The following is a 24,089-nucleotide window of genomic DNA, read 5'->3' as shown; positions in this document are numbered from 1 at the left end:
TTTATATCTACTTTCATTTTCAATGCTGAACTAATAATGCACTAAGCACAAAATAACAACGTATCACGATTCAGAGAACAGTACTGTGATAATGGTATCAACAAGGGCCGTTGATATGGTATCAACTGGCCCCCCCCAAATGAATAGACATTTGGTGACAACACAAATTTACTATTCAAGTGGAAATTCAACAACGGCAATGTAATAAAACTGCCATAACAGAATATATCATTCATCATCATACCCTGAAGCTTATGTTATCTGAAGATGAGCTAGAGCTACAACTTTCTTATATTAAGCCTAGTTTAGGTCAGAAGATAAGTTTTTAGATAAGTTTTAAGCCTATCCACATTTGTGATTTTTCTGGTTGTAATATAAAAAAGATTATCGATAACCCAAGCACTGATAAATCGAATTTCTTGGTACTTTGAAATCCAACAACCTCCCCATCAAAACCTTCACAGAAATAATCCCTAAAAATTCTTGTTACCTCAAATCATACTCATTGCCAATCTTGATAACTTGATACTTTTGTGATCAGATCCGGAAAAACTAGGTCAACACAAAATGTTCTTGCGTTCAATTCAAGTGAAATGGGCCAAGAGTGTGTTAGCATTAATAGACACATATGATGCAAGAAAGCAAGCTTATGCAGCATCAGCCAAAAAATAAAAAAAAAAAAAACCTCCCATTTCATCCCTCCATTTGTTCCAAATGCCAGTCCAGCTCAGCCTTAAATTTATTTAGGCTATCAACTTCCACAACAAAAGAAGGAAGTCTGTTCCATCTTTTGTTCCTGGAGGCTAAAGGCAAATTTCCACACTTCTATTCTACAACTGTCTTTCCTCAATTTGAATCTATTCCCCCTCAGGTTCTTAATCTCAGCAAGCGGACGAATCCCATCAGCATTGAACCTGCTCAAATCATTCAAGGACTTATACACCCTGATCAGGTCACTTCACAGGTGCCTAGTCTCCAGATGCTCCAATTTGTAGAACTTAAGCCTTTCTTCATAAGAGCAACCCTTTGTTCCCTGCACCAATTTTGTTGCCCTTCTTTCTACTCTTTCTAGCAACTCTACATATTTCCTAAAATGAGGCTTCCAGACCTTACACAGTACTCTAGGTGTGGCCTGGCCATTGCCTTGTATAAAGGTGTTAGCAGCATATTCATTATATTAATTCATGAGATGTTCATGCTCTCTTTCTCATTCACTGAACTGCTTTAACAATTCGATAAAATCAAATAAAATCATGTAATCTCCTGCAAATCAATAAGTCACACATGGAATATACAATAAGGCTGCAATAATTCTGACTTTTTTAAATGAAACTTTTCAGCAGTTTCTGTGTGTTATGTAAGTTAATGTTATGTATGAGGGTATCTGATAAGTTTCTAGCCTAGAACAGGAGTTGTTGCCTGATGTTGACTTTATACTACTTTTCAATGTAGTTTCCTTGAAACTCAATGCATTTTATCCAGAGATGCTCCAGATTCATGATTCCAGTTCTGCAGCCACTTTCTTGAAGGACCTGAAAAAAAGGAGTTTGTGACCATTATCATCTCATCATCCAACCCAAATTTTCTTCTAAACAAGTTGGTTTTCAATTTGAAAATAGGTTGGAATCAGGCTAGATCTGTCAAGATTATTGGACAGGGCAACAATTCATAACCAGCCTGATAAACTACAGCCGTGGTAACAGCTGATGTGTACACAGGCGCACTGTCCTGATGAAACAAAACACCTCAGGCTGCTTTCCTGGCCTCTTTGACTTAATTGGATTAGTAATTTAGTTACTAATTTGGCACAGTACTGACAATCTATTGTTTGTCCCTCTGGAAGATAATCTACCATTATTATCCCTCTTGAATCCCAAAAGACAAGACCTTGCTTGACAATGAGACTGACTTGGCCTTCTTTGGAGGTAATGAATCAGTATGCTTTCATTGTTTTGATTGAAGTTTACTCTGTTCTGTTCCATGTTCCATTAAGCCATATTTCACAGTTACATATCTAGCCAAAATCTTTCCAGGATATGCTTGATAATGAGAAAAGTCCCTGTGAAGTTTTAAATTGAGGAAGTTTCTAATCAGGTTTCAAAAGTTGAGAGGTCAATCATACAGAAACCATTGTCATACCTAATTCATCTGACAGAATGTTTTGCTCCTGTTCAAATGAGATGCCCATGTCTTGTACTAGTTCTCTAACAGTTATTCACAACCATCTATTACCAAATTATGAACTTTATTATTATATTGTTTTCTGGTGAGGCTGCTGTATATCAATGTCATGTGTTCTAGTCATCTTCATGCTAATTATGCCATGTTTAAATTCAGCCACTCAAGTTTTAACAGTTGTACGTGATGGGGCAAATTCTCCTAATGTATTTATCATGTATTAATGAATAGCCTTTCTCAACAGCCTTTTTTTGTAAAAATATTTTTTTACAATATTGATCAATGTTAATTTTTTTCTATTTATGCTGACTTGAATTTCAGTGACCTAAAAAAAAAATAGGTGTTGTACTTTATAAACTATAATTTTGCATGCATTCATATAAAGGTTCAGATTATTGAACAGCGAAAGTTTCCGCACTGTTCCTGATCGCATTAAAAAGAAAACTAAAGATGCTCTCAACTACAGATAAAATTCAAGTCATTCACCCTGTAGAAAAGGATAAGTAGTTACGGGATTACTCCTAATAAACTCAGTTTATCTAGCGAATAAACAAAATTTCAAAGAAGGCCAGCAAATATCTCTCAGTAATAAGAAAAGCAGGTTATTTGGATACAGACCTCTGCACGTGAATGTGTGTGTTCAAGTATGATTTCAGTGCCAATAAAAGAACATCCCTTTAAGTAGGATACTTATGAATCATGATAAAAAAGTTCTGAGACTGAACAAATATTTGGGAAATCATGAAACTTACCAGCTGTTCAGCATTCCTGATAGGCATTATTTGGAATTTCTAAACGTTCCTATATCACATTCAGAATCATTTCCTCAGCTGTTATAATTCCGACCTTTAAAGGGAGCTTGAAGCTTGGGGAGTGGGTGGTGGGATCACAGGGAGTTAAATCCATCATGTTGGATGGGAGACCACAGTAATGAACTGCTCTGTGAAAAATTCTTGAATGGAAAGCCCTAAGTGTGCAGGGACATTTTCATGATACAAGCACCAATTCCCCAAAGTGCACTTTTTCTTGCCATTTTGTCTAAACAGAATCCCACAATCACCATAACACTGTTTTGTAGTATTCCTTGTTCACTATTTGGCCAGGCGGAACAAATTCATAACGAACAATGCCTTGTGAGTCAAAAATTCAGATAAGTATGGTTTCCACATTTGATTGAGAATGTCTTACTTTATGGGCCTTGAAGAAAGATGGAATCCTTCATTAAGCAGACAAAGTCATGGGCTTTGTTTCAGGGTCATAGCCATATACCCATAATTCATTAACAGTAACGATGGAAGAAATAAAGAGTGAGAATCATCTGACTGACAAGCAGCCCTCTTTAAACATTGCAAAGAACAATGTTTGCAAAGTTTAAAGAAGGTACCATATTGTTCAAAGACTTTTCTGTCTTTGAACAGCACAAGTATTGCAGCAAATATGAGGCACCCAGTTTTTGGTTTGGTCCCCATCCTTGAAACCAAATTAACAGTTATATAGTATGTGTATATACACTGGTGTTAAAAGAAAGTGCATCGCCTAGTAATTTCACATTTCTAACCCTTTTTTGTGATGGTATGTTACATTAATGATTAGCATCACAAATAGAAATATAAGCAAAAGATATTTATTAATAGTTAAGGCAAAGCTAATATTTGATAGGTGCTCTCAAAATATTCCAAAATGAGCATTTGCACCTTTATACAACAGTTTTGGTAAACACAACAATTATGGCTGAAATGTTATCAGAAGACCTCAATTTGCTTCCATTTATCATTTTAATTGGAAAATAAAATGAAAAGTTCACCATGGGCAAACTAATATTTATTTGAACAGAACTCTGGCCCTGATGACAGCAGCACACCGCGAGGCATTGACAACATCAATTTCTGAAGATGATCAACTGATAGTTCGTGGTTTCAAACACAAATTATGGCTTCCTGAAGTTCACGAAGGGTGTTTGGTTTCTTTCTGGCAACTGCAAATTCCACATGATGCCAACAGTTCTCCCAAAGGATTAAGGTCCAGGCTGTTTCCTGGCCAGCTAAGAGTTGTAATGGACCATTCTTCCAACCATTTTTCACCTGTAACAAATGTAAACACATTACTGTCAAACCTCTAATGCAGAAATGAAGCTAAAGTAACTACAGAAGTGCCTACTTACACTTTTCGCCCGATGACAAGGAGCAGAGTCGTCCTGAAAGATGCAGTTACTTGGCAAGCTGAAATGGTCTCTAATGGTTGGCAGCAATTTGCCTTCCAATATAGCCAAGTTTGTTGTTATTTGGTTTTTAGAAGCATTAGCAACTAAGGCCATATTGCTCCGGCAATATGCGGTGGTCATTCCCTGACCTTTCCGCATCTGGTGGTGACGGGCTCGAACTCCGGTCTAATCAAAAAGCATGTGCTACGCACTGCTGCTCCTTCCCACCTGGCTACGGAGGCACCCCAATATAGCCAGGTATCCATTGGCATTTACAGAACCTTTTATAAACGGTTATAAAACAGATGACCTACTCCACAATATGAAATATACCCCCATATCATTTGGCTAATAGGGAATTTCGCTGTAGACACCAATACAGTCTGGATGGTATTCTTCACATCTACAGCGAATTATTTGTCTCCATTCAGAGCCATGCAGGTTGAATTTCTTCTCATCCGATAAAATAACTGGCTCAGGGGTCCATTTTACATGCTCCTTACACCAAATTAATCGGGCCTTTTTCATTTTTTGGGTGAGGAGGGGCTTCTTCTTAGGGCTACAAGACCATTTTCCAAGAGGCATCTTCTGACTGCACTTGCTACCGCTCCTGTATATTCTTTCCATTCTCTTTTCAGCTCAGACGAAGAAGCTTTACGGGTTTTAAGGCATAAGTGCTTCAAAACACAGTCCTGTTTTGGTGTAGAGACTCGTGTGCATCTGATTTCTTTTTTCCTATCAGCAGAACCAGTATTCTTGAGTTTGGAAAGAAATCTACTCACTGTCGACTAATTATAAGACACTCTATAAGCAATATGACGAGAACAATATCCTTCCTCATGTAAAGCAACAATAGCACTCTTTCTTTGTGGCATCAACTGCACATAAACTTACCATCCTGACAAAAGCAAGAAATGGCTGAAACTCTTGCAGAGCGTGCTTATATTAGCTGAAAGTAACAGCTAATGCAATATTACGTCATCACCTATGTGTGTCAATCTTATCTGATGCAATCTGTAAGAAATATTGCCATATACTTACATTATTCGGAAGACGATTACAATTTTAAGGGGTGATGCACTTTCTTTGAACACCAGTGTATATATATTTTATTATTATTGGAGTAATGGCACACTTCTGGGATGCAAATGTCACTTCACCACAAACATAACAAAAATTATCCACACTATTTACACACTTATATAGTACGCTAAATTTTAAGTTTTTTCTCAGTCAAAAACAGGAAGTGCAGCACAGACAGATGGCTGGCTCAGACTGACCAAAGTCTCTAGATAGGAAATAGTGTGACTCAGCACCAGTGGGTGCAGTGTTACCACACACTGTATCCAAGGCCAAATTTCCCCAAAAAGCAAGGAAAAATGCACTGAAAGGGACATATAGCATTATCAAAACTAGAACTAATAATATAACTGTTATATTCATATTTAACAGATTAATATTAGTCAAAGTTGACTAATTTTGTTATCGAAACATTTTAACTGTTGACCAGTGTTATTAACTACTCGGGGGAGATCTTGATATCATATGAGAATTTTAACATCATGTCCTTTATTCCTTCACCGATATCACTGAAGAAAATCAAAAACAAGATTGTCCCAGTATCACTCCTTGGGCAATTCTACTTCTGTTAGCCCAATCTGAAGAATAACTGTTACTCATAACCTCCTGCCCTGTAATCCATCTAAAGATTTTCCCTGTGATTCTAACATGTTCCAGTTTATACAGTAACTTCTCATGTGGGAATGAGTCAAATGATTTTCTGAAATCTAAATAAACAACGTCAAAATTATTTCTTATATTCAGCTCATGAGTGACCGTAAAAATAGTAACCAGGTTGGTTAAACAAGATTTTCCCTTTAAAAAAACCATGCTGTTTTCTTCAGAATACCATTTCTATCTAAATGATCCTATAATACAGTCTTTATCAGTGCCTTCACTGCAATGTTCCTAGCCATGGGAATAACTCCTGAGTCCAGTGATGACCTAATAATTAACCTCAATGGTTTAATGCACACTCCTGCCATATTTGTAATCATAAACAATTTTAAATCAAGTGGTGGATGGCTAATAAATTCCCAAAAAAAGACAAGAGATTGTTTTTGAAACATCCGTGGAAAAAGTTCAACTGTTAGTAATAAGGTTTGTAATGAATGCCATCAAAATTTATCTGAAATTCTAAAACAATGACTTTAAAAGTTAATTCTTGCTATTGCAAAAAGTAAACAAAAGGATGATTAACTCTCCTTTTCAGTGGCAACATGAATGGAACAGAGAAACTACTTTGGTGACTGGAAAATCTTTGAATCTGCAATGTTCTTTTGGTGTAAAAACCTTCCCTTGCAATATGTTGCAAATAATACGACATGGATGATAGATAATTTTTTTAAGCTGCCGAAGTTAGATTGCATCATTATTATTAGTAGTACTAATAGCATCAGAAAATTATGCAAAGAAGCAAGCTTATATATCAAAATACACTCAGACACACTACCCACCCCATCTATTAAGCGCCTCCGTAGCCAGGTGGGCAGGAGCAGCAGTGCATAGCACACTCTTCTTGATTAGACTGGTGTTCGAGCCTGTGCCCACCAAATACGGAGGATGTGGAAAGGTCAGGGAATGACCACCGCATATCCCTGGAGCAATATGGCCTTAGTTGCTAATGCTCCTAAAAACCAAATAACAAATAAACAAACAAACCCTATCTATCCATCCCCTTTGATAATAAGTGTAATTCTTAAATTTATTCAAACTACCCATTTCCACAACACCAGATGTTGGTTTGTCCCAATGATTAATTACTCTGTGGTTTAAATCAAATTTTCTCACATCTATCCTTTCCAATTCAAGTTTATGTCCCCTTATGCGTGCTGTCCAAGGGTACATAAAGATCCTGATCCAAGAGATCCACATCCTTCCCTAAATGAAGCCTCCAAACCCATATGCAGCACTCAAGATACAGCCCAACCATTGCCAGGTGTTTTTGCAGACTGTCTGCAATGTCCAGATAAATTGATATCAGACTGCAATATTACTCCCGGGTCTCCTTTAAAGGTTCTCCCTCACTCTTAAGTGTGGTAATGAAATCCCACAATAACATACCACCTGATTGGTATGTTATTATGGGATTACTGTTGCCCATATGCAGTACCCTGCATTATCAATGTTAATCCTCAAGTGCCACTTCTCATCCCATCTGCCTAATTTTCTAGGTCTTGTTCAATTGTATGCCTTGATTCCTGTCATTAATCACCCTGCCAACCTCGGTATCATCTGCAAACTTCGACAATAAGCTTGACATGCCTTCACCAACACTGTTAATAAATACTGAAAACAGTAAGAGACCAAGCAATGAACCCTGAGGAATTCCACAATAACACTAGTCCAAGGAGAGCAGTTGGTTGGGTGGTATATGCATTTATTGGCACAAGGGCTACTAAGGCAAAGATGTACCTATTCAAGTTTGCCTGTGCTTCAGAAGAGCAGCACAGGCAAACATTATGTTACGCTATAATCTACTATATACCTGGATCAGCTTTAAAAAACTAGAAAAGTCATTTTAGGTTTGCATCATTTCTGATTAGATGTGTTAATGTCAGTGGTTCCTCTCAGTCTGACAGGGACTGTGGAGTTGATGCTCAAATATTATGATGATAGCTGCATTTGACAAGGATATGTTTGACCAAGAGTTGAAGGTTATAATGCATTCATTTGAGAAGATTGTCTCCCACTAATAAATAAAAATGAGTCAAATGTGTATAACTAATGCGTTTTCTAGCTATTACGACCTCTTCCTGTCAATTTGTTCTGAAGCTGGACTGCCATATGGTTGTGGTTTTTGTTTAATCTGGAAAAGTTTGTTACTAATTTGTGTTTGCAAGATTTTGTGCCATTTATCTCTACAAGTTTTCTGTATTATTATTATTTAATAATATATTATATGTATGATATCAATAATTCTGCTGTATTTGAGGAAGTTAAGTGTTTGGAGCTTTGTCCGCCAGTTCATTCCCTGGGATACCTGGATGTCCAGGGATCCAACATAACTTGAGTGATTGGTTCTTGATTTTGCAATCCTGTAAAGAGGACTGAATTTGTTTCAGCGTTAGATGTCTGATACACGAGCTGCTTTTCAGGGCAGATATGTGTACTCAGAGTCTGTGTATATTAAGGTCTGTGAGATGGCCAAGTTATCAACAAGTTCAAGTGCTAGTTTGATGACATATAGTTCAGCAGTGTAAATATACTACATTCGATCAGAAAAGAAACAGCAATGTGTGATGAATGAGACACTATTGTGGCTCCCTCAGTAGTATCTATTTTTGAGCTGTCAGCATAAATTTTACAATAATGCTTACGGAATGAGCCATGTGCAATTGCTGGATGTTGCAAGTAGCTAGTGAATTCTTTCCCCAATGTTCAAAGAAGCCAACCATGGTGGATCAGATTGTTCTGCTATTTGGAAGATACTGTTAAAATGGACATTCCAGCTATTCGTTAGATCTCATAGTCCGATTCCTGCGGGTTAATTCTAGTTAAGTTTGGTCTCGTAAAAGTGCATCAGCAGCGGGTCAAAGAGGAATTTCAGAGTTGGATGTCAGTGCAGAATCTGGATTTTTGTTGCATAGTTTAACAGCAGCCTTGTTTTTCTGAAGTGGAGTGGAGGTTCAATCACTTCTACACACAAGCTGTGAACTGGAGGTGTTCAGAAAGTTTCCAAGGCAATTCTCAAAGTGCTGTGTTAGATGGTATTCAATTTCTGAGAAAGCTAATGTTTTTTCTAGCCAAATCATGAACAGAACTCCATAGTCTAAATGGGATCTGATAAGCACATGATCACTGTTGATCTTTTATAAATGAAATTTCATTTAAATGCTTTAACATAATGTACTGGTTAAAGATTCTTCGAAGAGTTCAGTTATTGTGAAGGGTTTATTATAATCATGTGAAGATTTGGTGTTAAAATTTAATTTCTATAGTTCGGCTAATGTTTTGATATGCTGGAAAGACAGATCATAAGCTGCTACTGCTGCTGATACATTACAAAAGGTTTTTGCAAGGGTATTTGCTATTTCCTGAATGTGATATGCTCTGTCCATTTCTTTTGAAAATGGAGGAATATGTTGGTGGGTATTTGCAATTCAGTTGTTTGATTTTTCTCCAAATTAATCTGGTATCTGTGGCCTTTGTAATTGCAAAGGCAAAGCATATCCAGGGTTCTTTTTTTGCTATTTGTCTAATTTGCCTTCCCTGTCCCTGCTTTGGTCTTTTAGTCTTTTGTAATTAATAAGATTAACTGTTGTGGGGTGCTTACAAAATAAGTTCTATGCTTTATTCCTTTCTTGTTTAGCTCTACTGAATGCATCAATCCATCAACAGTTAATATGTTTGTATTTTCCATTACATATTGACTGAGGTATTGACTTGGTTACTGCTACTAGCATTTAGCATTAGCATTAGTAGAGGCATTTGATGCAAGAAAGCAAGCTTATGGAGCATCAGCCAAAAAAAAATAAAGTAAAATAAATAAATAAAAAATAACCACTTCCACTTCACCCCTCTGTTCGTTCGAAATACCTGTCCAGCTGAGCCTTAAACTTATTTAGGCTATCAACTTCCATGACAAGGGATGGAAGTCTGTTCCACCTACCAACCACCCACTGGCTAAAGGCAAATTTCCGCACATCTATCCTACTTCTGTCTTTCCTCAATTTGAATTTATGCCCTCTCAGGTGATTATTCTGAGCAAGAGGAAGAATCCCATCAGCATTGAGCATGCTCAAACCATTCAAGGCTTTGTACACCTCTATCAGATCACCTCGCTGGTGCCTAGTCTCCAGACACTGTAATCCGCAAAACTTAAGCCTTTCTTCGTAAGAGCAACCCTCTGTTCCATTCACTAATCTTGTTGCCCTTCTCTGTACTCGTTCCAGCAGCTCTACATCCTTCTTGAAATGAGGCCTCCAGGCCTATATACAGTACTCTAGGTGTGGCCTAACCATTGCCTTATACAAGGGAATAATCACCTCCTTATCCCTGCTAGAAAAATTCCTATGCGCTACTCTTGCAGCCCGTCTGCACTGCTCAGAAAACTTCATATCTGCCTGCACAACCACCCCAGGTCCCTTTCATTCTCTACCACTGTCAGTGTAGTACCACAGAGTTGATACGTTGCTCTGGGGTTGCTGTTTCTAATATGTAGTACTTTACATTTGTCAATGTTAAACTTCATTTGCCACCTCTCAGCCCATCTGCTCAACCTTTCCAGATCCTGTTGCAGCAGCATAGTGTCAGTAGTGTCCTTGACAACCCTGCCAACCTTCGTATCGTCTGCAAACTTGGACATTAAGCTTGATACACCATCATCATTATCATTTATAAATACAGAAAACAATAAAGGACCCAATACTGAACCCTGAGGGACTCCACTAATAACATTAGTCCACGATGAGCGGTGTCCATTGATTACCACTCTCTGTCTTCTCCCCCTCAACCACCCCTTTATCCATAGCAGCAATTTGCCTCCAATGCCACACTGCTCCAATTTGTGCAGCAGTCTTCCATGTGCAACAGTATAAAAAGCCTTTCTAAGATCCAAGTATATAATATCAAAGTTATTCCCTGCATCCAGTTCTTTTGTGACTGCATCATAGTATCCAATCAAATTGGTCAGGCAAGACTTCCCCTTAACAAAACCATGCTGTGTCCGAGCTATAACTAAATATTCATTTAGTTTGTTAGCTACCTGAGCAGGGTCATCAACAGTTGACCCATCGATATCAAGTGGACCAATCTGATTCATCCCCTTCCTTCTAGAGTTTACATAAGTAAAGAACTCTTTGCTGTTTTTCTTCGCATCCCTTGCCAAGGATCTCTCGTAATCTGCCTTCGCCTGCCTAACCTCCTTTGTAACTTGGTTACAGATCAACTTGTATCTATCATAGGCTTCTGTGTCACGTGTTAATTTGTATGTATCCCATGCATTTTTCTTCTCTGCCATATGCCTCATTAGTTCATCTGACATCCATTTAGGCCTAAACCTTGAACAATATTTCTTAGTTGGTATGTAAAGCCTAGTAGCTTCCAAGATAAGTTCTTTGAATGCTTCCCATTTTGAATTTGCTGTTGGTAACATCATCATTTGCTTTGTTACGTGTTCAGTATGGATTAAGTCTGGATATTCTGATTGTTAACAGAGCTGCTTGAAGAGAAAGTTTAAGTTTGCTTTGGAGAATTAAATTTTATTTGGTTTTCACTGTGTAATGATATCGATGTTTGTAATTTACAGATTATGGGGAAAGTTTTTAAGCAGTGATAACGGATTTTTTGGTAAGCACATATGAAGACAGCTGCTGGCTATCAGGTGAGAGTATTTTCATTGTTTTTTATACAGTTTTCACTTACTTCTGACCATTTTTTGTTCCTACAGTATCACAGTGGTATGATTGATGACTGCTGCTATTCTCATGGCATAGGGCAAAGTAGCCATTTTTTGCAGTTTATTTTTTCATTCAGTATTTGGCTGAAATGGTTAATAAAACATCGAATAGTAGCATGAGCACTTCTATCTTAGATAAGGGTTGTGTGCATGATTTTAACAGTTTTCTTAATTGCAACTGCATGCAAATTATTAATGACAGTTATGATAATTTCATTCTCTGTGCTTACCCCTTCATTGAATATTTTTTTTTTAATAGCTCTGCCAAAAATTGCTGAAATCCATAAATGAGATATTGTTGGATTTGTTTCTGAATACTTTATTGACTACAGATACTGAATTTGTGCACCCCATTCATTTTGACCCCCTAATAACAAAAATGACAGGATCAGAAATTGAGCAGACTACCACATTACCGGTTGTGAAATCAAGAAGACATACCAGGCAGGTAGCTGATCAGAATAATCAAGAAGAATACTGGGCAGAATTTACACCAAGGTCCATATCCAAGTGGAGGCCCAGCAGGTAGTTTGTTCACTCGCTAAATCATCTCACAGCAGTGACACAAGGAAATCCCATGAGCATGAAACAAGCTCTAGCTCAACTTTTCCTTAGCCCTATGGAGCTAAGGAAAAGAAGGAAGTGAGCAAACCTAAAGAATCAAACATGAGAAAGGACAAACCAAAACAGACATAAGGACCAAACCAAAGAACAACGAGCTCAGAGTAAATTGCAAAAAGGATCACTACAGCAGTGCACAAACATATTATTTGGTATTGGCTTGATGTGGAAAAGACTGTTACAGAGCTAATAATCCAGAACCAGGTGACTGTAGCCTGGATGGAACTGAACAAAGGAAAAAGAAGCCTATCAAAGGCACTAACCACTATTCTATGTTCAGGCACTTAGGACAAAAACACTAACAGTGCAAAGGTTTCCAACAAACAAGGACAAACTATGGCAGCTGGAAACCCCCCTCCCCACCTAGGGAGCAGAATATATGATCATAAGGCCTAAAGAACAGAGAACATTAAAACCAATTAAAAAATCAAAGACATAGTAACAGAGAAACTGCAAACCCACCTCAAGCAAGACACGGTAAAAAGCAAATGAAAAATATGCAACACAGGAATCTTAATAGAGACTGTCACCAAAAAGGATGCCAAGGGCATAAGGCTCATCCGGAGGTAGACAAGGTAGGACTTAAACAAGAGGACTCCACCCCCCCCACCCAAAGCAGAGGCTTATCAATAATTAACTTTGATGTTGAGAATCAAAAATCATGAACTCTCTGATGAGTGAAATTTATGACAAACTTTCCAAGGAAGAAATGGCCAAGGAATTCACCTTGCAGTATGCCATAAGACAAAGAATCCTGATAGATGCAACTGCATCATGAACTTAGCATCCAGGGTTTGGCAGATCCTAACAAAGCATGACAAGATCTACACTGGCTGGACCAGTCACTGGTATAGGGAATGCTTCTCCCTAACCAAATGTTTTTAATGTCTAATGTATACCACACTTTACACCAGCGTCAGCACAAAGACAGCAACTGCAGACAGTGTGCTGTATGTGGCCATGAATGAACACAAAACATGCAAAGACAAGACCACAAGGTCAAAGTGTGCCACTCATAAGGCAGCTAGGCTTAACTACACAAATTCTATACGTAACAGCAAATGTCTCATGAGCTGCCTTTGCAGATGACCTCATCCTTTTTTTCATGGGTAACACAAGAGTGGTACTGGAAGAACAGGCCAGCCTTGCCCTAAGAGAAATATAACAACGGGTATGGCTCCATAAATTATCCATCTCAGCAGAAAAAAAACTAAAACCATCCTTCTAGAAGGTCTGCAGTCATCAGAGATAATAACCTATCTATAAAAAGAGTACAAGAATTGAAGAACCTGGGAGTTGTGCATGACAATAAGTTAATCTTCTTCTGACATCTAAACTATTTAGCCAAAAAATTCAGAAATTACACAGGCATGATTCCCCAAATCAGTAGATCCGATTGGGGGTCTAAAAAGTTAAACATTAACATTAATCTATATAGCTATCTTCTTGCCAGTAATCGCCAATGGAGCTGGCTTCTGGTTCATCAGAGTAGCCATAGGAAGAAATAAGAAGAAAATCAAATCCATACAAAGGATAATTTTGCTCACTACCACAAGAGCTTGCTACATAGTCAGTACACCCACCCTACAAGTTTTGGCCAGTACCCTACCACTGGACCTTGAAATAATTATGCTGAGGATTGGACTACTGTTTAAAGAGGTGAATCCCCACTAACTTCATGGGAATAATCCTCAACCTAGTCAAAAAAGGAAACATATTGCCATGCTGCTGACCCAGCAGTGGCAAACCAGTTGGGAGAAAATCACAAAGGCAAGGTGACCAGGAAATTCCTGTCTAAGTTATTTCTGGTTAGCCCCAAACCCTACCGTGGTTTGCCCCCAGACATTACAAGTATATCACTTTTATTCTGACAAGACATGGTCCTTCAAGGCCAAACTTCACAGTGGTGGCCGGGCTGGTGACCCACTTCCTGAAATACCAGTGAGGACTGGGCTCCCACATTATATAACTGTACACAATATGACACTCACACACTAATCAGTAAAACTGGACCTCTCCCCAGAGGACATGAACATCTATTGATTAATAAGAACACCTATTATAAAACACTGGCAGACTATGCTCAGACAGTATTTTAATATTAGATTAAACATGAGACAGGCCCTCAATAATACAACCTTGCAGGCACACTAAAATAATAATAATGCTACCCTGACAGTCCCTCCTCCTGCTGGCCGCTGGCAGATGAGGGATACAACAAAACTTGACATGCCCATAAAGTGGACACACAAACAAACCCAAACCCGATTACCATAGAGAACTAGCCTGAACTTGGCTAGGGTTGTTGTTGTTGTTGTTGTGGGGGTTTTATGGCGCATAAGCTGCTTTGGCTATAATGCGCCTATTCCTTTATTGTAATAATATATGAGAGATTCTTGTCACATCAAAAAAGGCAGAAATCAGAAATGACTAAAAACTCCAATTTGTTTCAGAAAGTTAAAAAATTCCGGAATATTTGCATTGTCACCAATGATATTCTCTAGAGTTATTGGTTTTCGATCGTTAACCAAAGATAGCAGGATTGTATTTCTGTTTTGTTTATAGTATGGACATTCAATGAGAATGTGTTTCACTGTCAAATTTAAAGAACAATGTGGACACTGTGGTGGATCATCTCCTGTGAGTAAATGAAGATGGGTCAGGTAAGTATGACCTATTCTTGCTCTTGAAAGAATTACTTCTTCCCGTCTTGATGTCCGGACACTGGAGAGCCAGATTTTCGGAACCTGTTTAATCTGTAAGAGTTTATTATTCGTTTGGGAATGCCATAGTGCTGTCCATTCTGATAGGCATGCAGCATGAATCATTAGTGCACAGTCTGAGGCTGGAACAGGGATGTTCGTTAAATCTAAGCTGGTTGGGTTTTTTGCAGCTTTATCAGCCTGTTCATTGCCTAAAATACCAGAATGTGCTGGTATCCAGCAGAAGGTGACCAGTTGGTGATGTTCTTTTATCTTTAGTAATAATTTTCTAATCTCATTTATAACAGGGTGAAAATTATCTGAGGAACTACACAAAGCCTTGATTGAGCTGAGGGAATCAGTGTAAATTACTGATTTTAAAGAGCAGTCAGAAGGGAGATTTTTTAAAGCTAGTTTAATTGCGAATAATTCAGCTGAGAAAATACTGAATTCAGGAGGAAGGGCTGCTGATACAATTATATTCGGAAACACTGCAGCTGCTCCAACTTTTGAATTGGATTTAGAGCCATCTGTGTATATTGGTAAAAAATCAACATACTTTTGAGTGTGAACAGCATGGACTTGTCTGATATTTGATGATTGCAAAACATTCTTCCCCCACTGACAGAGGTAAGTGTCACAGGTTGGTATAGGAGGTTGAACCCATGGTGGTTGAGTACAAATGGCTACTTGTTGTACGGAATGGATGGATATATTCCAAACCTGCAGTAGTTCAAGAAGGCGATGACCAGCTGGTTTTCCTATGCTAGGTTTATTTCTGTACAGATTTTCTAATGGTGGATTGAAAAGATAAGGCTGAATGGGATGCGAAGCACAACTTTGTATCTTGACAGAATACTTTAGCAATAGCAATTTCCTACGTAAAGATAGTGGCGGCTCGTGAGCATCAATGTAAAGGCTATGTGCTGGCGATGTTCTGAATGCGCCAAGTGCAATCCTCAGTGCACTGTGTTGTACTGGATCAAGCCAGCGTAATGCGCTCTTTCTGGCAGAGTCATAGATGGGAGCTCCATAATCAAGACGGGATCTGATTAATGCCCTGTATAATCGAAGAAGGCAGGTACGATCTGCACCCCAAGTTTGTGCAGATAAAGCTCTAAGTATGTTTATCTTTTTTAAGCAGGCAGTACGTACTTTTTTAATGTGTTCTAAGAAATTTAGCTTGTTGTCCATGATTAAACCTAGAAATCTAATGTTACTAGTGACTGGGATGGTAATATTAGAGATGTGAAGTTCAGGATCCAGATGAAATTTCCGTTGTCTGCAAAAATGGATAGCAACTGTTTTCTGCTGTGATAGCCTATAGCCATTAAGACTGGCCCATTGCTGTATTTTATTTAATGATATCTGAAGCTGTCGTTCAATAGATCTCATATTTTGGGAATGACAGGAGATGGAAAGGTCATCTGCATAAAGGTAAGTTTCTACAGTATTTGTAAGTTGTTTGGTGATAGAATCTATTCTTAGAGCAAAAAGTGTGGCACTCAGTACTGATCCCTGTGGAACGCCTTCTTCCTGAATGAAAGTTGCAGAGAGGGCATGTTGGTATCGTACTTGAAACGATCTACTGTGTAGAAAATGCTTTATAAATATAGGAAGGTTGCCCCGTAGACCAAGAGAGTAAAGATCTCTTAGTATGCCATGCCGCCAGGTGGTATCAAAAGCCTTCTCGATATCTATGGAAACCATTACTAGATGTTCATGCTTAATAAAGGCATTACGAATGGCAAATTCAGCCTTAACCATAAGGTCCAGGCAGGACCTGTTTTGACGAAAGCCATACTGACTATTGCTCATGAGCTGTTCTGACTCAATGATCCAGACGAGTCTACAGTGGACAATTTTTTCTAGAATTTTGCTGAGGCAGCTGGAAAGAGATATTGGTCTGTAGCTATGGGGATTGGTTGGGTCTTTTCCGGGTTTAAGGAATGCCAAAACAGTAGAATGATGCCAGGAAGTTGGATAGACATTTTCTAGAAAAATACGATTGTAAAAGACCAGAAGGAGACGCAAAGCTTTGTCATTAAGATGTTTTAGCATGACGTAATAGATTCCATCTGGTCCGGCAGCACCATTGTGGGCTGCTCCAATAGCATGCAAGAGTTCGGAATATTGTAGGGGTTTGTTATACGGCAGAAGGAGGGAAGTTTGGAAATTAATAGAGTGCCGTTCTGCAGTGTTTTTAATTCTCTGGAAAGGTGGAGTATAAGCTGCTGCCGCTGAGATTTCAGCAAAAGTTTTGCCCAAACCATTTGCGATATCCAGAGGACCAGATAGATCTTGCCCATTACAGGACAGAATTGGTGAAGGTATGGTAGGAAACTTACCAGAAAGCTGTCTAATTTTTTTCCATATTATATTGGTGTCAGTGTTTTTGTTAATGCTTGATGCAAAACGGATCCAGGATTCTTTTTTGGCTTGCCTTTGTATGAAACGTGCTTTTGCTTTTGACTTCTTATAATTTATTAGATTGGGTGTTGTTGGATACTGCCTAAACAAATTCCAGGCTTTATTTTTTGCTTTTTTGGCTTTTGTGCATTGTTCATTCCACCAATAATTATAATGCCTACGAACCGAGGGATTTGATAGTGGTATTGCTTCTTTAGCCACATTTAACAGATGTGACGTGATGTATTCTGTCACATCATCGATAGACTGGAGACGGATTTTTCCCTCATCAAAAGATACTGATGACCGGAATTTTGGCCAGTTTGCTCTGGCAAATTTCCATTTTCTGAAGGGTTCAGCAGGAGGAGCCTGTGCTATTAATAGGTTGCATACGATTGGGAAGTGATCACTACCCATTATGTCATTTAAAACATACCATTCTATGGTCGGGACCAGTAATGGAGAACAAATGGAGAGATCTATGGCTGAGCTATGTCCACTTGGGAGCTGAACGTGGGTGTGTGTGCCAGTATTGAGTATAGTGAGGTTTACTGCCTCTATTAGGCTCTCAATGAGTCGACCTCGTCTATCTAATTTAGGATCGCCCCATAAGGGATGGTGCCCGTTGAAGTCCCCTAACATACAGAGAGGTGGAGGTATCTGTATAAGGAGATCTTCAAGATCTTTTAAACAGTAAGTATGGTTTGGCTGTAAGTAGATTGATACTAATGTTATTTCAATATGGAGCATTATACGCACAGCAACAGCTTCTATTTCAGTTTGAAGTGGAATATGTTTAGTTGGGATCTTTGAATTTATCAGGATTGCGACACCACCATGGGCAGCATTTGTTGTATTACGATCCCTTCGATAAAGGCAATAGTTCTTTATCGAAGGAGAAATTTGCAAAGTTAAGTAAGTTTCCTGAAGGCAAAGGGCAACTGGAGAAAATCGATTAATTAAATCTTGGATATCGTCTGTATTGCAACGAAAGCCTCTGCAGTTCCATTGTAAAATACAAGGCATTATTTGTGTTTAGATGATGGAGCTGATTCTGACTGCTTTTTGAAAGTGACTGGTTTATGGCGTTCTAATCTAGATTTATCTTTTTTGGAGAAAACTGGCCTACCAATGTCCATTTCTTCTTCTTCGGCATGGATTTCTAAAACAGGATCTTCCTGAATAAATGTGCCATCTGTGTCCATGGTTGTGTCCTGAATAATTTTCACAGTATTTGTGTTTGTAATACAAGATGTGGTAGCAATCACTGGTGGAGGAGTTACCGCTGGTATTGTTAGAGGTGTATTATTTGCTTGGTCTGTGGTCTTGGATTGTTGCTTGCATACATTTGGTTGCATGTCAGAGAGGACATTTCTAGCCCAATCTGAAATTGATTTATTAGTAGGGATTGTGACATCGGTTTGAACGGAGACTGCTTGATATTTTTTTACAGCTTTTGCATAGGTAATATTCTGGTTTATAGTTGGTGCAACTAGTCTTCTTGCTTCTTGATAACTGACTTTGTTTTCAACCTTGTATTTTACTATTTTTTCTCGGTTTTCCACTTTTCACAGGTCTTTGAATATGCAGGATGGTCGCCTTTGCAATTTGTACATGTCATTTTTGTAGCAGTACAGTCATTTTGTATATGGTCTGAGGACCCACAGTTGGGGCAGACAGGAATTCCTCGACATACAGTTTGAGAATGCCCATACTTTTGGCATTTATAACATCTTAAAGGGTTGGGAATGTATGGGCGAATGCAACAAAATAAATAACCTGCTTTTACAGAGGAGGGTAAATTTGGCGTATTGAAGGTGAGAATAATATTTCTTGTAGGTGTCAGTTGATTATCTTTTTTAATCATTATTCTTTTCGCTTCAATTACGTTCTGTCCCTGCAGTTCTTGAGTTATTTCTTCCTCGGTGACAGTTAATAAATCCCAACTCGATATGACACCCTTAGATGAATTTAGGGTTGCGTGAGGAGATATTTTTACAGGAATTCCAGCAAAGCTTGTCAGTTGTAGAAGCTTTTCAGAATGTCTTTGATTCATGGTTTCTATGAGTAAGTCTCCTGATTGGAGTCTCTTCACCGTCTTGGGAGATCCTGCTATACCCTCTAGATGTTTCTGTATAACAAAGGGAGACAATTTGCTCATATGCTGGTTACTGAGAGAGTGGAAGATTAGGAAAGATGGGCAGGGTTGCTCCATCCGATCTGTCTTCAATCTCTTTGGGTTGTCATTATTCATGTCATTTTGGTCTGTGTTATCCATGATTGCTCCTTTTAGCCCTTGGCAAGTGGACTTACTTGCCAAGATTTCCGGCCCCGCCACGGGGAGGCAGGAGCAGTGCCGCAAGGAGGCCAAGCGGTTAGAGAGGTTAGTTGTTAGTAAAGAATATAATATATATAACAAAAAGAAAGGTGAATTTCCTTCCTCTGTCCTTACTTGATACTTTACAAGTGGAGAACTTATTTATGAGAAATAAACTGCTGATAGAAAACGGTATAAATAAAAAGAACTTTTATCTCTCAGAAATATCACTCTTTGATTCGCACTAGATACGCTTGACCTCGGATTCGCTTGGCACCCGGGGCCCTTGGCTAGGGACTACACACATGAATGAGAAATGAAAGAAACAGAAAAGTGTAAGAAAGAAGTGTAAAATGTGCAAGCTAGGAGGTTAGGATGTTACCACCAACCAAAAATGAAAGGACTCTGGAAGTGTACCCACAAATCTGAGTGTGTATATGAAAAAAAGACTGTAAATGATAAATCTGCTCAAGTTATATCAGTGAGTGCATGCTGGTTGTTGCCAGGATTTAAGTGTGTTTCGGGCATTTAAGGTGGGTGGATATGTGTGTGTGTGAGAGAGATTTGTTTGGGGATTTATTAGGTACATCGGCATCTGTGGCCATAGTGCGTGCCAGGTGACAAGATATATATCATGCTAGTCTGGGTGGTTTCACATTGACCAGCAAGTGTGAATATGAATTAGAGCAAGAGTTTGAATATAAATATGTGTATGATTTTGAACTGTGTGTATGTTGAAAGTATATACTTGTAAATACTGCAGAAGTACGTGATTGATATTGACAAATAAATTGTGTGTGAAAGCTAAATTGTTGGTAGGTGGATGGTTGTCCCTGTGCACACATGAACGACTATGGTGTAAGTGTGGATGGGAACATGCAAGTATGGTTTTCTCTTCTGGCACCTGTGATTTGACTGGACCTAGACTCAACGATACTTATCCTTCCAAGGAGCATGTCAGAGTTTCACTCACCCTGTAAGGTACAGTAACCCTGGTTTACCAGTTGCCTGTTTGTGTGGGTGGATGAATGCCGGTATGACTGTTTATGTGCCTCCTTGCATGTGATGAGTCTGTGTGTGAATGTACTCATGACTGTTTGCCTGTGCTGAGTGTTCCTAACTTGCCGAAGTTAAAAAAATAAATAATAAAATAAAAAGTGTGCTGTCTATATTCAGACGAGTGCTGTGACGAGCATTGAGTCAATACAGTTTTGTCACCGGTGCTGCAATGTGTTGATTCCAGCTGCAAAGAAAGTTTTCTCTTGGGCTTCTGGGAATACATCCACTGCAGAAATGATGTCACTGTTGTGATGATTTAAAACAAGGAAATAGGTGATAATCTGATGGTACCAGATCTGGTGAATATGGAGGATGGATTGAGCAGTTAATACTTTGTATTAACTACTCAAAATATTTTATCAACATTAAGAATAAAATATTGTTTGAAACAGTGGCAAAATTCTCTTTCAAATCATCTTTGGCCTTTAGTCATATTATTATTCATTATTTTAGATTTTAAGACAAAGAAACAAAAGGCATGAGGTTCTGGTATATACATTGTCTGAAAACTGCACATAATCTATGTAAATCTTGTTTAAAACAAGGAAATAGGTGATAATCTGATGGTACCAGATCTGGTGAATATGGAGGATGGATTGAGCAGTTAATACTTTGTATTAACTACTCAAAATATTTTATCAACATTAAGAATAAAATATTGTTTGAAACAGTGGCAAAATTCTCTTTCAAATCATCTTTGGCCTTTAGTCATATTATTATTCATTATTTTAGATTTTAAGAAAAAGAAACAAAAGGCATGAGGTTCTGGTATATACATTGTCTGAAAACTGCACATAATCTATGTAAATCTTGTTCCTTTTCTCAATAAATGGTAGTGGAAGTCTAGTAAGCATATAGGAAAAAAGTCAGACCAGGAGGCAAATGGTGTACACTACCATTCAGTACTTTTGGGAAAAAAGGCAAGAAATAGTTTAATATAGAGCACTTTATAATTTTATTCTTTATTCTGACACTATACACAATAATAAGAACAAATATATCTTTATTAACATGCAGCCTTGTCATCCAAAAGAATTGATTTACATAAATCACTTCCAATGCACAACAATATGGAGCACAAGAAATAAAAGCCAAAGCCAAAGCCAAAATCAAAACTCTATGTAAAACAACAATGTGAGCAAGCATGCAGAATATTATGTACACTTTGCTCAGGGCCTTAAAGAATTTTTATCACTTACATATCTCCAATTAAAAATTAATAAATGTTGCAGATCAAAACTGAAAACCATACTATATGAATATTAAAATTCGTGTTGACATATGCTAATAAATATTTTATTATTAGTTGACTCATAATGTGAGTCATCTCACATTGTGATTCCAAATGCCAAAAGGTATATGAATAATCAAATTGTAACTGGGTTGTCAGTTCTTACACTCTACGTACCAAACCATTCACTGTTAAAGAGACCACTATCACTAAACAGCACTGTGGTGTAGCAGTGGCATTCATCCAAGAATAAGTAACGATATACTTTGCAACTCATTGTGACGGGATTCACAATGTGAGATGTAATGTAATGATGACTCTCATCATGTAAGCACTATTTATTTTATAACATTATAAAAAAATTATGCTTATGCACTAATTTTACGGTAGTTTCAAGATAAAAGTAATACACCCACAATTCATTTCCATTCACTATACCAGACATTAGTTTCACAATGGATCACATGACTGATTGTAAAACTAATACATGGATGCTGCCAGAGAGGAGTCGTCAATTTAGAAAATAATGAGTTTCTTAATAACAGCAGAGGTCTGAATAAAGAATTCTTTATCTTTATTTTGGTGTGTTCATTTGAGCCACATTCCACATGACTATTTAAGAAATGAATGTATCTGCAATTCTGTGTTGAAAATTATGATTCTGTATTCCTTAGTATTAATAACTCTCAATGTTAAGAATCATCTCCATAATACAGTTGAAAGAGCATTCTTAAAATATAACTATTGCAGCTATGAACTTGAGATTTTAAAATTTCAACAAAGTGACCTTGACATTTTTTGCAAAAATGAATAATGAATCTTCATTTGCTGTCATATCATAATCATTTTGGGAGTTGTTTAAGAGTTGAGTATTCAAAAATTTCATTAAAAATAACCACTGTAGATAAGGGTTTAGATGAATCTCTACCAATGAGAATTCATGAAGTGATTTGTGCTAAAGTAGGGGTTACATATTATTAACTGAAAAATTATACAGGTGAGGCGCCTCCGTAGCCAGGTGGGCAGGAGCAGCAGTGCATAGCACACGCTTCTTGATTAGACTGGGGTTCGAGCCCGTGACGACCAAATACAGAGGCTGCGGAAAGGTCAGGAAATGACCACCGCATATCCCTGGAGCAATATGGCCTTAGTTGCTAATGCTCCTAAAAACCAAATAACAAATAAACAAACATATACAGGTGACTAATTTTTTGTTTGGGGTATTTATGAATGTGATATTAAGCATTCTCAAAAATTATACTAGTTTTTACTAATATGAAAATGTCAACAAAAAATATTGTTTATTTCCATGCTTTCACCTTTAAAGTCTGTGTTGAAAAATCTGTAATCCTTAAGAACTTATTTTTAAAAAAAAAATAAATGTTGCTAGAAATGAGAAAACAATATTGTGAGTGAGAGAGTGAGAGAGAGAAAGAGAGAGAGAGAGGAATAAAAAATACTGAAAAATGGCTGCACTATTAGACTTTAAAACTGAAGAAAAAGAAACTCTCCAAATCCAGAAGTAAAGTATAAAAACATGTGCCTTCCAGTGGGTTAAGAAGCATTATGGAAGGAGCAATATATAATTTATGAATACCTCCTAATACTTACCATACAAACTCTAGTCATTGCTGTTTTACAGATGAGCAGCATTAATGAATATTTTCAAACAAGTCTGTCTACTCCTGAACTCCTAAGTGGAGTAATATCAATGCCAACAGTGCATTTATCAATTTTTTTTACAAATTGAATGCTGCAACTTTTTATTTTTTTCCCCAACACAATCTCAAAATATTTATAGCTGACGTGTAGCTCAGTTGAAACATAAGTTTTATGAGGTAATAAAAGTTTTTACATGTGACCTATTTCATTATTTTTTTTGAGGTAATAAAAGTTTTTACATGTGACCTATT

General features: G+C 37.7%; 1 protein-coding gene across 1 annotated transcript in view; it reads right to left on the bottom strand.

The window, feature by feature from the left end:
• The window catches only part of polybromo (protein), a 702,481-nt gene that overhangs the window by 621,552 nt on the left and 56,840 nt on the right, over window positions 1–24,089 (bottom strand). The window lies entirely within an intron of this gene.

The sequence above is a fragment of the Mastigoproctus giganteus genome, chromosome 2 (genome assembly GCF_048544385.1).
Source record: "Mastigoproctus giganteus isolate SK-2022 chromosome 2, ASM4854438v1, whole genome shotgun sequence".
In the NCBI taxonomy this organism is placed as follows: domain Eukaryota; kingdom Metazoa; phylum Arthropoda; class Arachnida; order Uropygi; family Thelyphonidae; genus Mastigoproctus; species Mastigoproctus giganteus.
The sequence above is the reverse complement of the archived record's forward strand: the minus strand, read 5'-3'. Positions and strand labels throughout refer to the sequence as shown.